The following is a 16397-nucleotide window of genomic DNA, read 5'->3' as shown; positions in this document are numbered from 1 at the left end:
GAACACAGAAGTTGTTACTCAGTCTCTAAATTGTGTCCTGCTCTTGTGACCCCAACGACTGCAGCACTCCAGCCTTCCCTGTCCTTCACTATCTCCCAGAGTTTCCTCAAACTCATGTCCATTGAGTCAATGATGTCATCCAACCATCTTATCCTCTGTTGCCCGCTTCTCCTCCTGCCCTCAGTCTTTCCCAGCATCACCATTTCTCCAAAGAGTCAGCTCTTTGAATCAGGTGGCAAGTGTTGGAGCTTCAGTTTCAGCGTCTGTCCTTCCAATAAATATTCAGGGTTGATTTCCTTTAGGATTGACTGGTTTGATCTCCTTGCTGTCCAAGGGATTCTAAAAACTCTTCAACACCACAATTTGAAAGCATCAGTTCTTTGGTGCTCAGCCTTCTTTATGGTCCAACTCTCACTCCTGTTCATGACTGCTGGAAAAACCATAGCTTTGACTATGCAGACCTTTGTCAGCAAAGTGATATCTCTGCTTTTTAACATGCTGGCCTTTACTTTCACCACCAGACACATCCACAACTGAGCATCTTTTCCACTTTGGTCCAGCCTCTTCATTCTTTCAGGAGCTATTTCTTTACTCTCCCCTAGTGGAGAAGGCAATGGCAACCCACTCTAGTACTCTTGCCTGGAAAATCCCATGGACGGAGGAGCCTGGTAGGCTGCAGTCCATGAGGTCGCTAAGAGTCGGACACGACTGAGTGACTTCACTTTCACTTTTCACTTTCATGTATTGGAGGAGGAAATGGCAACCCACTCCAGTGTTCTTGCCTGGAGAATCCCAGGGATGGGGGAGCCTAGTGGGCTGCCGTCTATGGGGTCGCACAGAGTCGGACACTACTGAAGTGACTTAGCAGCAGCAGCAGCAGCAGCGGCAGCAGCAGCAGCAGCATATTGGCCCACTCGTGTTCTTGCCTGGAGAATCCCAGGGATGGGGGAGCCTGGTGGGCTGCCATCTATGGGGTTGCACAGAGTCAGACATGACTGAAGTGACTTAGCAGGAGCAGCAGCAGCAGCAGCATCTTCTGACCTGGACATCTTCTGACCTGGGGGCCTCATCTTCCAGTGTCATATCCTTTAACCTTTCCATACTGTTCGTGAGGTTCTGGAGGCAAGAATACTGGAGTGGGTTGCCATTCCCTCCTCCCGGGGACCATGTTTTGTCAGAACTCTCCACGAGGACCTGTTCATCTTGGTCCTGGGTGGCCCTACAAGGCATCACTCATAGCTTTACTGAGTTATACAAGCCCCTTTGCAATGACAAGGCTGTGATCTATGAAGAGGAACACAGAGGTTGAGTTTTATTATTGAAAGGAAAAAGAGAAGAGAGAAAAGGAAAGAAAAAGCAGCTCCCTTTAAGAGTGAAAGTGAAGTCGCTCAGTCGTGTCCGACTCTTTGCGACCCGTGGACTGTAGCCCACCAAGCTCCTCCGTCCATGGAATTCTCCAGGTAAGAATACTGGAGTGCGTTGCCATTTCCTTCTCAAAAATTTCTTTCAATGATACAGACTGTTACTTCCTTTAAAACATTGCCTCTCAAGTGTATAAGTTTATAAATCATTTAAAAGGTGCTTTATTTAAGTAAGCACTTAATGAATTGGAACAAAATCTGCAATAAGAAGTAGATTGTGTGAGGACACATATTAACAATTATTAAATTGTGAACTCATGGAAGACAAGGTCATTTACATCATATCAATTTCAATTGCTGATCTATTGTATTGAGCCATATGAAATTGCTGATATTTGAGTATTTCTGACCTATTAAAAAGAAAAGCAATTACATATGGTTCAATCGAATAGAAGTATATTATACTCCTATATGATAAAGGTCAGAAAAAAAGCATTTTTAGACTTTTTTCCCCATGTAATTTAGACCAGTTTTTTGTTTAGTTTTTTTTTTTTTAGGACCTGTAAGATGAAGGTAATCAAATACTTTATGTGAAAAATATACAAACTTGAGCAGTGATTATCTTTTTAAGTATTTTCATCAAATTTTAAAATTTCAGCTCCTTTTTTGAGTACACAGCAACACTCCTAAAATCATAGATACAAATTCTTTCCCCCCATAATGTAGCTTCCATCTATGGCACATTCCATGCCAGTGGGCTGGCTATGTGCCAGGCATTCATATGGATCCTGTTCAAGTGCCAGTTGAGGTACAGTGTGTCTCTTAGGTGTTATCCAGAGATCTGAACAAAAATAATTTGTGATGTCCCTAGTGATCTCTAAGAGGATCTGGAATTGTGTCAAAGTACCTTACATTTGGGTAACACTTGGCAATCTAGAAAGCTTGTTCTCTTTTCATCTTTGGACAAACATCATAAAGCATTTTGTCTTTCCCTTATTTATCATAGAGGCAACACAGTATAGACAACTGAAGTCGTTTACTGAGGTTCTATAACTTAGTGGAAAGAGCTGAAGCTTTAAAGCACTTTGAGCACTGTTGTTGGTGGTGTTTTTTAAAATTTTCATTAGGGTATCCATCTCTCAGTCATGTCTGACTTTTCGTGAATCCATGGACGGTAGCCCACCAGACTCCTCTGCCCATGGAATTTTCCAGCCAAGAATACTGGAATGGGTTGCCATTTCCTCCTCCAGGGGATCTTCCAAACCCAGGGACTGAACCCCCGTCTCTTGCACTGAAGGTGGATTCTTTACCACTAATGCCACCTGTATAGGTGCTTTACAACGTTGTCTTGGCTTGCTGTAGAGCAAAGGGAATCAGCTATACACACGCATATATCTGCTGTTTGTCACCACAGAGCACTGAGTAGTTTGCTGTGCTGCGCAGTAGGTTCTCATTAGTTACCTATTTTATACATAGTAGTACATGTATGTCAGTCCTAGTCTCCCAGTCCGTCCCACCTCCTCTTCCTCCCCATGGTGTTCATACATTTGTTCTCTACATCTGTGTCTCTATTTCCGCTTTGCAGATGGGTTCATCTGTACCGTTTTTCTAGATCCCAGATATATATGTTAATATGTGATATTTATTTTTCTCTTTCTGACCTGACTTCACTCTGTATGGCAGACTCTAGGTCCATCCACATTTCTGCATACGGCACAGTGAGCACTGTCACTTTACCACTGCGAGATTGATTTCTAGCTTTCTTGCACCTTGCTCTTCTTCCCCTTCCAGTTTGCTTCTAACCCGACTTGTGGATTAGTTCCCCACAGGACCCTGAGTTGCTCATGCACAGGATTCTGCAGACATTTTCAAGGCTGTGTTTTCAAGGAAAATCTTAGCAGTCCTCTGCTGCATTCTGCTGAATCTGTTTCTGATCTTGTTCTTGTTCCAAAATGCAGTGCTGACTTTGCAAATGGCCCGTAAAGCAAGTGTGCCTTGAAGTCACAGCCATCTGTGTGCAGCAGAGCTGGAAATGTGGCATCAAGCAGCCAGCTGTTTACAAGACCACCTCCCTTGCCTCATCCATTCGAATGGAGAGACAGCATCAGGATACGTGTGTAGCTGTTTTGTTGTTGCTGTTTGGTCTGTCAGTTGTGTCTGACTCTGCAAACCCATGGACGGTAGCCCACAAGGCTTCTCTGTCCATGAGATTTCCCAGACAAGAATACTTGAGTGGTTGCCATTTCCTTCTCTAGGAGATCTTTCTGACCCAGGGATTGAACCTGTGTCTCCTACAAGTCTTCTGCATTGCAAGTGGATTCTTTTCCGCTGAGCCACCAGGGAAGCAGCAAGCTGAATTCAAAAGCTGTGAAAAATTAGGGGCGAAAAATTGACAAGGGACTTCTTAAAGTCCCACCTGAGCACTGGAAAACAATGGGGACTAAGGGAGATATGTGGCCATAGAGCAGTCTGGCTGTTACCGACTGTGCGATGGAAGTGTCCTTTACCAGCGAAGATACAGACGGTTGGTCCAAGAGAAGATGCCCTGGACTGCACGGGCTCTGCCTAGCTCTGCTTCATGTCTGCCTGAGGGCTATGCATGCAGCCGAGACTCACAGATTGGAAGAAAATAACTGTCAAAATCAGCAGAATGTTCTTTGTGGTCACAGAATAACAGTGACTCTCTAATTAAGGAAAAATGATCCATCTCTTTGTTTCAGTATGTTTTAGCACCTTTGCTGGTGGTATCTTTTATTCTTGGAAGGAAAAAAAAATATTGCAGTTCTTTTTTGCTCTGGCTTATCAGAATCTGTCTTCACTACCATATAAATTCACAGAATTTGTGAATATATCTTCAAATTTAGTTCACAATTTCCCTAATTATAGATTTTCTTTCTTGTGAATTTATTTTCCAGGCTTTTGCCTAGACATTTTAGTTGCTTCATTCTTTCTGGATGAGTGCCACAGGGACGATGCTGGCATAAAACAAACATTAGCAGACTAGAATCCAAGATCAATCTCTTATCTTCCTAATTACCACCCATTCCCGCTGACAAAGTCTTCAGGTCTTAAAGAGAAAACAAACAGTCTACCTGAAAAGCAGAGGCAGTCTGTGTGTGCAGTTTCACCTGGCTGGGTGTGTTCTGCTGGAGGAATTTTCAGTGCTGACTTTTGGGTTGTGCATGTGTGCTGGGTTGCTTCAGACATGTCTGACCCTGTGGGACCCTATGGACTGTAGCCGCCAGGCTCCTCTGCCCATGAGATTCTCCATGCAAGAATACTGGAGTGGGTTGCCATGTCCTTCTCTGGGCAATCTTCCCAACCCAGGGGCTGAACCTATGTCTCTTATGTCTCCTGCATTGGCAGGGGAGTTCTTTACCACTAGGGCCACCTTCAGGCTGGTACAACTTAAACAGCGACTGCAGTAACAAGGTCACTTCTGGCCTTGCATCTCTCAGCTAATAAATTAAATCTCAATTTCCCCATCTGTAAAACTGCAATAATCATAGCTGCTTCATAGTGTTTGAAGATCAAATGAGTTAATGAATGAGAAATGGCCTTGTGAACTTTAAAGTATTGTAAGAGTTTTAGCGCTTAGCTCAGTCGGTAAAGAATCTGTCTGCAATGCAGGAGACCCAGGTTCAGGTCTTGGGCTGGGAAGATTCCCTGGAGAAGGAAATGGCTACCTACTCCAGTATTCTTGCCTGGGAAATCCCATGAACAGAGGAGCCTGGTGGGCCATAGTCTGTGTGGTCACAAAGAGTTGGACACAACCGAGCAACTAAACCAAACCACAGGAGCTTTCGCTGTGGTCAGGTGATGATGATTGCTATGAATTTTTGGAGTTAGAGAGTTTTCTACAGTCAATTTTAAGTTACTCTTTACTTCTTTTTGTCCTGTTAATGAATGAATTTGTTCATAGGTAGTGCAATTAGAAGACACACATACACACCATACAATTCCTTATAGATTTTTCCCCTAAGAATGGCCAAAAGATTGGTTTACATAGAATTTTGAGAGGGGTTGGCAAACAATGGCCCATGAATGAAATCTGGCCAACTGCCTGTTCTTGTAAATAAAGTTTTATTGGGACACAGCCTGACCATTTGTTTACAAATTGGCTTCAGCTTCTTTTGCAACAGATTGGTTACTTGCCATAGACTGTATGGCCCTGCTATTGCTGCTGCTAAGTCGCTTCAGTCATGTCCGACTCTGTGTGACCCCATAGACGGCAGCCCACCAGGCCCCCCCGCCCCCTCGTCCCTGGGATTCTCCAGGCAAGAACACTGGAGTGGGTTGCCATTTCCTTCTCCAATGCATGAAAGTGAAAAGTGAAAGTGAAGTTGCTCAGTCATGTCCGACTCTTCATGACCGCATGGCCCTAGAAGCCTAAAATATTCACCACCTGACCCTTTATAGAGAATGTTTTGTGACTCCGGAATTAAATAGAAGGATTTGGCAAAATAAAAGAAATATTAACCTGTCAGTCTGAACATATCCTTTACTATCCCCAGTGGTTCAGTTAAATGGACATTTTGATACACTGGTGGTGAGAATATAAATTGATGTAGCCTTTTTAAAGGGCAGTTGGGCAATGTGTATCAAGAGTTTGAAAAATTTGCATGCAACTTTAGTCCCTGAATATAAATACGATGAATATTAACAGTGTTTACTTCTGAGATACGGTTCTTCAGATGCTCTTAGAAATGAAGCAAAGCTCTTCTAACTCTTAAAATTCCCTGCTGTCATTTTAGAATCTTCATGAGAATCTGATAAAAACAAAAACATACCAACTTACATGATGTTATGGGGAAAATACGCCCCTAGTTCAGTGTTGCTTCAGCAATGGTTATTTCAGGAGCTATAGAGAGAAGCCTTTTGATATGTGGATAGGCAGCCTGTATTTTGTTTTGCAAGTTTAGAACACTATTTTTAGGTTTCCTTTAAACAGATCCAGCACCCTAAGTGCTCCTGTATACCTTCTGATCAAATATTTCTGTTTCTCATATAATTGATACACACATACTCCCCAAAGGAAAATCAGCATTAGTATCAAAAATATTATTATCTATCTTCAACTTCTGGAGCAAATAATTTCATGTAGAAATTCCTGTGCTTAACCAACAGTTTATTTGGTAGAAAGGAATTACTGTGGCTGAATATATTATTGTAAAGTTTCAGAAAAAAAATTATTTTCTGGTTAGAACAGCTAAAGTTGCCATAGTAAAACTTCACCCTCAAAAAGGGAAACAGAAAAAGAAATGGAATTCAAGTTTAGAGCCTCTGCTTTGGTTTCAAAATTACTTTATCCAGGAATCTATTTGCATTTATTACTCTTTTGTAGTCAGTGGTAGTTCCCTTCCTTGCTATCTTAACATTCTTCCCCCAGGATAAACTATCACAGAGCGTGGTAACCCATGGCAACCAGGCGTCGTGTGAGAGGTGCAAACTAACTTGGAGGTATACTTAATATTTTCTTGGTGAGGAAAACTTGTGGAAATGATTTCCCTTTTTCCTTTTTTCATAATTCACAAGGAACACATGTGGAATGTCATAATGAATGCGCTGTGAGATATGCTACTGGTAGATGGCACATAGTTATCAGCTTCTGAAGTTCAGTTTCAAGGCTGCATAACTGCATTAAAAGGCCTGGGGGCTTCTCAGTGCATATGCAAAAGCTAAATGAGTGCTTATCAAAAGCATGTGTTTTCTCACACTTAGAGGTGCAATTTTGGTGATTACTATGAAGCGACTTTTGTTTCAAAAGAGAGTCAGAAACCAGGATTATGAAAAAATAGACTGTGTATTCTGTGTGCATGTTGTTGGAGATAAGATGCATGAATAGGATTTATAGATAAACATGCCCTGAGTATGGAGATGGAGTGCTACTTTCTTGAAAGGACTAGATACCTGATAAGAAATTCCAAGCAAGACCTTTCCTTTTCCATTTTCATATATAAACACACCACAAGGTGTTTTTGTTTCTTTGGAAATAAAATGAGTATTGTTTCTATTCTTACAGTTAATAGAAACAGTAAGTTTCTATTACTGTTTCTGTTACTATTACAGTTAATAGTAACAGTTGCAAAATAGGAAAGCTTGACAAACTGATGATTAAATCCAAGAATATGGACAAAAGCATAAAATAGGATGTAGAGGGAAGAGTTTTCCATACCTCGCTCTAGAACAAAACTCAGCTACGACTCTTCCCAAATAAAGAGGAACCATTAAATCATAGACTTGTTTGATCGAACTCTGGGACTTAGTGAAGGACAGGGAAGCCAGGCATGCTGTAGTCCATGGGGTCATAAAGAGTCAAACACGACTGAGCCACTGAGCAACAAAAAAATTAAATCATTAAGGGTAAGAAATTAATGGTGATTCTTTGCATTTGCAGACTATACCACCTTCATTCCAAGGATGATGGACACGTGTTGGCCTTATTAACTGTACTTTATCCTGTGACTGCGTGTTGCAGTCCATGGTGTCGCAAAGAATCCGATACAACTGAGTGATGAACAGTAACAACCCTGTGAGTTAAGGAAGCAGAGCAGATTTTATCACAGGGGAAAAAAGTATCATTATAATATCTGTGTGTATTTGCTGAAGCTGAAGCTCTGATTCTTTGGCCACCTGATGCAAAGAGCTGACTCACTGGAAAAGACCCTGATGTTGGGTTGGATGACGTCAGTGACTCAATGGACATGAGTTTGAGCAAACTCTGGGAGACAGTAAAGGACAGGGAAACCTGGCATGCTGTAGTCCATGAGATCACAAAGAGTTGGACATAACTAAGCAACTGAACAAGAACAGATGTGTATATTGTGATATACATATATTTTGATATATATAGATTTTTGCATACATATGTATCATACATACATGCTTCTGAATTATTTGCAATAGCAGAAAACCCAAGGATCAAATAAGTTACATGCATCTCAATAGGAAATGGGCTAAATGAATCATGGTTCTACGAAGAGCCTTTTAAAAATCAGGTTTGAAGGAAAGTGGTCAAAAAGTACAAACATTTTTTTATAAGATAAATAAATGCTAAAGATAAAATGTACAGCACAATGGCTATCGTCAACACTGCTGTAGGACATACAGGAAAATTAGAGAATAATTCTTAAGAATTCTCATCACAAGAAAAACATTTTTTCTTCTTTCTTTTTAAGAACATTGTCTCCACAGGAGATGATGGATATTAGCTGAACCTATTACAAAGATCACACAGAAGTATGTAAACAACACCATCATGCTGTATGCCTTAAACTTATACAATGATGTATGTCAATTATTTCTCAATAAAACTGGAGAAAAAAAAGGGATTAAGTAAATCTCTATTGGCTGCTATGAATGTTCTCCAAAATGTAAAATTAAATAAAATCACTGTGAATTATCTCATTTATATAAATAACAGGATACGTACACAGACACACATATGCTAGCCAATTATAACTTTCTGTTTTGGAAGGATGAATAAAAAACTATTGTTAATAGTTAGATTTGGAGAAGGAGAAGGCAATGGCACCCTACTCCAGTACTCTTGCCTGGAAAATCCCATGGGCGGAGGAGCCTGGTAGGCTGCAGTCCATGGGGTTGCAAAGAGTCAGATACGACTGAACAACTTCCCTTTCACTTTTCACTTTCACGCATTGGAGAAGGAAATGGCAATCCACTCCAGTGTTCTTGCCTGGAGGATCCCAGGGACGGGGGAGCCTGGTGGGCTGCCATCTATGGGGTCGCACAGAGTTGGACACGACCGAAGCAACTTAGCAGCAGCAGCAGCAGATTTGGAGAAAAGTGTAGGGTTTGGAGGAGAAAGAATTTACATCTCATATTTTCCTAAACTGCATGAAATTTTTACTATGTGCATGTAATAATTTTATCATTTAAAAGTATTAAGATTTATCTGGGGGTAGAAGTTTTGTCTAACATGTTTTTCAACATTTGGAAATATCTGTGTTATTAAAAACGCTTCTCAGGTGGCTTAGTGGTAAAGCATTGGCCTGCAATGCAGGAGACGTGGGTTTGACTCCTGGGTTGGGAAGATCCCCTGGAGAAGGAAATGGCAACCCACTCCAGTATTCTAGCCTGGAGAATCCCAGGGACGGGGGAGCCTGGTGGGCTGCCGTCTATGTGGTCGCACAGAGTCGGACACGACTGAAGTGACTTAGCAGCAGCAGCAGCAGCAGCAGCAGCAGTCATTTCTATTATCCACAGATGATGCTCTCTGCAGTCTATCTCACACATGTGTTTAACTACCACAGTTGCAGTTGAGTTTCCCAGGTAGTGCTAGTGGTAAAGAACCCACCTGCTGATGCGAGAGACATAAGAGATGTGGGTTTGATCCCTGGATTGGAAAGATCTTCTGGGGAAGGAAATGGCAACCTACTCCAGGGTTTGTGCCTAGCAAATCCCATGGACAGAGGAGCCTAGCGGTCTACATTCCAAAGGGTCACAAAGAGTTGGATACGACTGAAGCAACACATGTTGCAGTTACTAGTTCACATCTGACAGTGCACAAAGCTGGGTAGATTTAATAGCTAGTATTCTGTTAGTTAAAAACAGCCAGGCTGAGTAGTTCGGGGTTTAAATCTTGTAGATGCTTCAAATTCTATAGTCAAAAGAGCCCAGGTTTCTGAGCTGTGGCTCCTCTCACACAGAAGAAACCAGAGAAGGAAATAAGAGATCAGTGTAATATCCAGTGGAAACCAGACATCTGTATTATCACCTGTAGTACCTGATTTCTAAATTTTATGTAAACAGTATGTCTCCAGTTAGAAAATAAGTAAAGTTTTCATCAGTTTGTACACATTTATTTGAAATCGTGTCTTAAGACAAATCAGGGGGCAATATCGCTAAAATTTAGGGGCTTGTGACAGATTACGTTGAAGTTCACCCTCTTTTCACTCAATAATGTAATCTATTATAAGAGAGAGTAACCCCAAATCCACTCATATTAAATAAAGAAAGGAATTATCGACTTGCCTGTCAGGGAGGTCCAGTCGTGACTGGAGACAGGTTGGTGGCTAAATCAAGGGATCAAACAGTGCTGTGTTTATGCTCTTGTTTCTGTTCACTTTGCATGTCGGTGTAATTGTCTGCTACTGCTTACTTGCTTTTTTTCTATGTAACAAAAAAGATGGTTCTTGGAAACCATCATTGGATTATGCTTCCCTGTCCAGTCGGATAAGGACCGTCTTTTTCCTGATGTCTGTTATTAACATAGTCCAAGGAGGATTCCTGTTGGCTTTTTGAGGATCAAGTGTCAGTTTCAGAGCTAATCATTGGTCCTAGAGGATGTATTCCTGTGATTGGCATCGCTTGGTTCATCTGTCCACTTCTGCGTATGGGGCTGGTGGTTGGGGGAACTTCAGGATTGGCAGTACCAATAATAAGGGCTTCCCTGGTGGTTCAGACAGTAAAGAATCTGCCTGCAATGCAGGAGACCTGGGTTCTACCCCTGGGTCTGGAAGACCCCCTGGAAAAGGGAATGGCAACTCACTGCAGTATTCTTGCCCAGAGAATATCATGGACAGAGAAGCCTTGCGGGCTACAGTCCAAGGAGTGACAAAGAGTCAGATACGACTGAGTGACTAACACTTTCATTTATTTATTTGACATGAAGGATCTTTAGTTGTGGTATGTGAATTCTTAGTTGCAGCATATGGGATTTAGTTCTCTGACCAGGGATTGAACCCAGGCCCCCTCTATTGAGAGCTTGGAGTTTCAGCCAGTGGACCACCAGAGCAGTGCCAGCTTGGGGCCTCCTTTCATCTGCCCGGGAGCCTCTCCACCTAGGCTAATTTGGGCTCTCTCAGCATGGTAACAGTTCCTCAGGGCAAGTGTCTGACATCTAGCTCCTGAAGAAAAGGCTATAGAAGCTGTATCCTTCTCACAGTCAAGCCTGGAAAGTCTGAGGGTCACCTCCATGGGCATCTTTCGGTTGGAGCTGTCATAAGCTCCAATCCAGACACAAGGGGAGGGAACGAAGGTCGCCACCCTCGTAGTGGGAGGACTGTCAACGTCACATTGTTAAAAGAGCACGTTGGAGTGGCAGCAGTGAAGATGGGGCAACAATATCGAATCTGACTCCAAACCAGAAGGATGCATGTTTAAATCATGTCGGGATCAAAGCGTCATCTTTGGTATGACATCATGGACTTCCCTGGTGGCTCAGATGGTAAAGAATCTGCCTGCAATGCGGGAAGATGCAGTTTGATCCCTGGGTCAGGAAGATCCCCTGGAGAAGGGAATGGCAACCCACTCCAGTATTCTTGCCTGGAGAATCCCATGGACAGGGGAGCCTGGCTGGCTACAGTCCATGGGGTCGTAAAGAGTCATACATGACTGGGTGACTAACACACACTCAGCAGCAATCAAGTTCTCCCAAGGCAACCAGCATAAGCATGGTGCAGAACATTTTGGAAATGAAAAATCCTACAGCTTTTGTAGTCTACCGTGCATGTGTTCCCACTTCAGTGGGAAGCCTGTAGTCTACTCAGGATGGCATCAGAAGCATCATCTTGCTTTCAATCATACTCTGAATGTAACTTTGTTCAATTCTGCTTATATTTACAGCTGGACTGAAGTGAAGGATTAAGATGGCGTTTGGGTACTACATTTTTCAAGTGTCTTTCATTAATGAAAGTCATTCTTTCATCTTATTGCTCCCCCGCACCCACCAATTTTCTCTCATATTTTATAGAAAAGTGTTGAGCACTTTCCAAGCCAGGACTCTTCTATGTTAATTAATTTTAAAAATGAAAACTTTTGTCCTCCTATCCCTTCAATTAATAAAGAGTGTTGAGAAACCAAATCAAAACAAAAATAGGCTTGTTAAGTTACCGGGTTGGCATATCACATGAGAGTCAGAAGTTAAAGTAACGTCAGCAGCATCAGTGAATAAGATGCCCCTCGTGGGCATCCTCCCCTCGACGACAACAGTGTGGCGTCTGTCAGTGGACAAAAGTGCCGTTGTGGGAACTGTGGGGTCCAGCCCCATACGTGACACATGAAAGCACCCCAGAGAAGCCTCACCCCATGGGCTGCCCTGCCTCTGTGCTGTGGGCCCTGCAGTGGCCCGTGAATGACTCGAGCCCCTCTTGGCTGTGGTCTGGCAGCTCCTGGAAACAGTCTTAGGCGCTCACCCACAGACAAGAGAGGCTTTGTGGAAGGCCAGGTTTCCAGCACAGAAATTCCAGCAACTTTTGTTAGAGCAAAAATTACCAGTTTGGATACCCTGGAGAGGGTTGTTTTTGTTTAGTTGCCAAGTCGTGTCTGACTCTTTTGTGGTCTCATGGACTGTAGCCCACCAGGCTCCTCTGTCTATGGAATTTCCCAGGCAAGAATACTGCAGTGGGTTATCACCTCCTTCTCCAGGGGATCTTCCAGACTCAGGGATTGAACCCACATCTTCTGCATTTCAGGAGCTAATTTGACTTTACCAGCATCTACTCTCCCCCAAGACAGCACATTTCAGTGCCAAGAGAACTCCCCACCCCCGCCCCACTGCTGCACCGCTCCCTCCAGAGCACTGACTCAATCAGCTGAATGACTGGAAGTGGGAAAAGACTGGGAGAGTCTCAGAGGACATTAAAGGGATGTGGATCCTACTAAGTGTGTCCTGGACTCCATCAAGAAGAGCACCCATGAGCTGCTGACATGCCTTGCCCACGGATTCCCCCAACTGGCCCATGGGCACCCCCCTTGCTTCCTGTCCCTCATCCACACACCCACTCACCTTGTGGCCGGCTCTCTGTGCATGCTCCTGATGGCGGCGATAGTGAGCTATGGCAAGTGGCTAGTGAGCCTGCATAGACATACAGATGGCTAACAAGTATATGAAAACATCGCTGATCGTCAGGGAAATGCAAATCTAAATCACAATGAGCTAACTATCACCTCGCACCTGTTAACATAGCTGTTATCACAAAGACAACAGGTAAGTGTTGGCAGTGATGTGGAGAAAGGAAACCCTTGTCCCCTGTTGATGAGAATGCAAATTGGTGAAGTCACTATGGAAAACAGTGTGGAGGTTTCTCAAAAATTAGGACTAGAATTGCCATGTAAGTAAGCCCATATCTGGGTATAAATTCAAAGGGAATAAAATCAGCATTTTGAAGAGGTATTTGTACCTACACTCCCATCCATGTTCATCACATCGTCATTCACAGTAGCCAAGAGAACAGCCTAAACATTTGCTTTTGAATGAATGACTAAAGAAACTGTGGTTCATGTAGTGAGTGGAACATTACTCAGCCACGAGAAAGAAGGAAATTCTGTCATTTGCAACAACTCAGCATTAGTGTTAAAGAACCTGCCTGCCAGTGCAGGAGATGTAAAAGATGTGGGTTCAATCCCTGGGTCGGGAAGATCCCCTGGAGGAGGGCAGGGCAGCCCACTCCATTATTCTTGCCTGGAGAATCCCATGAACAGAGGAGCCTGGTGGGCTACAGTCCATAGTGTCACAAGCGTTGGACCTGACTAAAGCAACTTAGCACACACAGCATGGATGGGCCTTGAGGGCATTATGCTAAGTGATGTCAGGCAGAGAAAAATAAATATTGTATGATATCACTTATATGCAGAATAAAAAAAGTCAAACTCATAGAAACAGTAGACTGGGGATCGCAAGAGGCTGGAGGATGGGGGAAATGGGAAGATATTGGTCAAAGAGTACAAACTCCAGTTAGATGAATAAGTTCTGGGACTCTAATTACAGTATGCATAATAGTGATAGCTAATAATACTATATCATATATTTGAAAGTTTCTAAGAAAGTAGATCTTCAATTTGCTCACCACAGAAGAAGAAATGATAATCATGTGAGGAGATGAAGGTGTTGGTTAGCCCTATCAAATCAATACATTGTATATCTTAAACTCACCCAATATTCAGTCAGTTATGGGCTTCCCGGGTGGCACTAGAGGTAAAGAATCTGTCTGCTAATGCAGGAAACATAAGAGATGCGAGTTTGATCTCTGGGTCAGGAAGATCCCCTGGAAGAGGGCATGGCAACCCACCCTGGTATTCTCGCCTAGAGAATCCCATGGCCAGAGGAGCCTGATGGCTATGGGGTTGCAAAGGTGACCTTGTTGTTGTTCAGTCGCTCAGTTGTGTCCAACTGTTTGCGATCCCATGGACTTCAGCACCCCAGGCTTCCCTGTCCCTCACCATCTCCCGGAGCTTGCTCAAACCCATATCCATTGAATCAGTGATGCCATCCTACTATCTCATCCTCTGTCGTCTCCTTCTCTTCCTGCCTTTGATCTTTCCCAGCATCAGGGTCTCTTTCAGTAAGTCAGCTCTTCGCATGAGGTGGCCGAAGTATTGGAGCTTCAGTTTCAGCATCAGTCCTTCTAATGAATGTTCAGGACTGATCTCCTTTAGGATTGACTGGTTGGATCTCTTTGCAATCCGAAGTGACTCTCAAGAGTCTTCTCCAACACCACAGTTCAAAAGCATCAATTCTTTGGCACTCAGCTTTCTTCACCGTCCAACTCTCACATCCATACATGACCACTGGAAAAACCATAGCCTTGACTAGACGGACCTTTGTTGGCAAAGTAATGTCTCTGCTTTTATATGCCATCTAGATTGTCATAGCTTTTCTTCCAAGGTGACCTAGCACTCACATATCTCAAATAAAACTGGAAAAATTCAGAAGTTAATTACGAATATAGAGTTTATATCTTACTCTGTATACTTATATTGCATTAGAGATGGGGAGAAATCCCCAAACTTGAGTATAGCAAATCCCAGTGGGAGAGCTGGCTTTCAGGAGCAATGGTGATGCAATCAGGAATTCGCCATTGCTTTACAGCATGTCATTGGCTAGAGATGATGTGGAGGATATCTGAAAAGTCTATTCCTTTATAGGAGTTTATAAGGCTTTTATTTTCCATTTTCTTAAACATAACATTTATTTTCTGTTATGCATATGTACTTGTTTCCTTTGAAAACTCTATTTCTTATTGGGGAAATGATTAAAATTTTACAGACATTGTGCCCTTTTCTGAATGGACTTTATAATCATCCTTTTGTATAGCAATTCAACTAATAAGCTTCCTGGAGCACTTGGTTGAATATTTCTTATTTCAAAAATTGTTTCAAGGCTCATTCTAACTGATCCATGACAAGTTGCTTTAAGTAATTTCTCAGGCATCATGTCCTCTAAATGATTTCAGAGTGTAGTTTAGAAACTGAATTATGATATACCAAAGCTGTAGAATCATCACTTTTCTAAATATACGTTCAAAACTTTATTCCATGTTTCTTCTAAAAAAAAGTGCATATTTGAGTCCCTTGATCCAGTATTTTACATGAAGAAATGAGTGGGTTTCAGACATAACTATGTTACTAAAGGAAGCAGAAAGGTATAGAAGTTACAATAGTAATAGTTTAGAATCAGTGAATGCTGAGTGTTTATTGGGTTGGCCAAAAGAGTTCATTCATAACATAAGATGTGATGGAAAAATCTGAGCAAACTCTTTGGCCAACCCAGTATTTTGACTTTGCTATGTGACAAGTTCCTTGGACAGAGTTTCTTTACCCTTTTGAGCCTTGATTGTCTTCCTGCTAAATATCAGAAATACTTATTAGGTAGCATTGCAAATGCTACTGGGATAATATTGGGAAAGGACTCATTCCCAAATCAACTGCATAGTAAATATGTACAGCTATGTGTTTGTTTAAATTGTTGTTACTTTTTACTGTTATCATATATTTTAAATATTAGAGGTAAACATCTGTCAAAATCTGTCCCCTTTATTGATTGCCCCCTTTATTGATTTCTGATTCTATATGCTTATTTATGGACTCAGCTATGTGACCCGGTTACCAAGAACCTACATCTCTTCTTGCTGAAACATAATCAGGTGCCATCTTTTCAGATGTTTCTGCATTTGCCTTGAAATTGTAAAGATACCTTCTATTACATCATGGAGTGATCCCTGTTCCCTCCTCACATGGGAAATTTCTATCAGAGTTTGGTTCTAGGAAAAGCTCTATCTCCCTTGGGAAAGTAGT

The sequence above is a fragment of the Capricornis sumatraensis genome, chromosome 7 (assembly GCF_032405125.1).
Source record: "Capricornis sumatraensis isolate serow.1 chromosome 7, serow.2, whole genome shotgun sequence".
In the NCBI taxonomy this organism is placed as follows: Eukaryota; Metazoa; Chordata; class Mammalia; order Artiodactyla; family Bovidae; genus Capricornis; species Capricornis sumatraensis.
The sequence above is the reverse complement of the archived record's forward strand: the minus strand, read 5'-3'. Positions refer to the sequence as shown.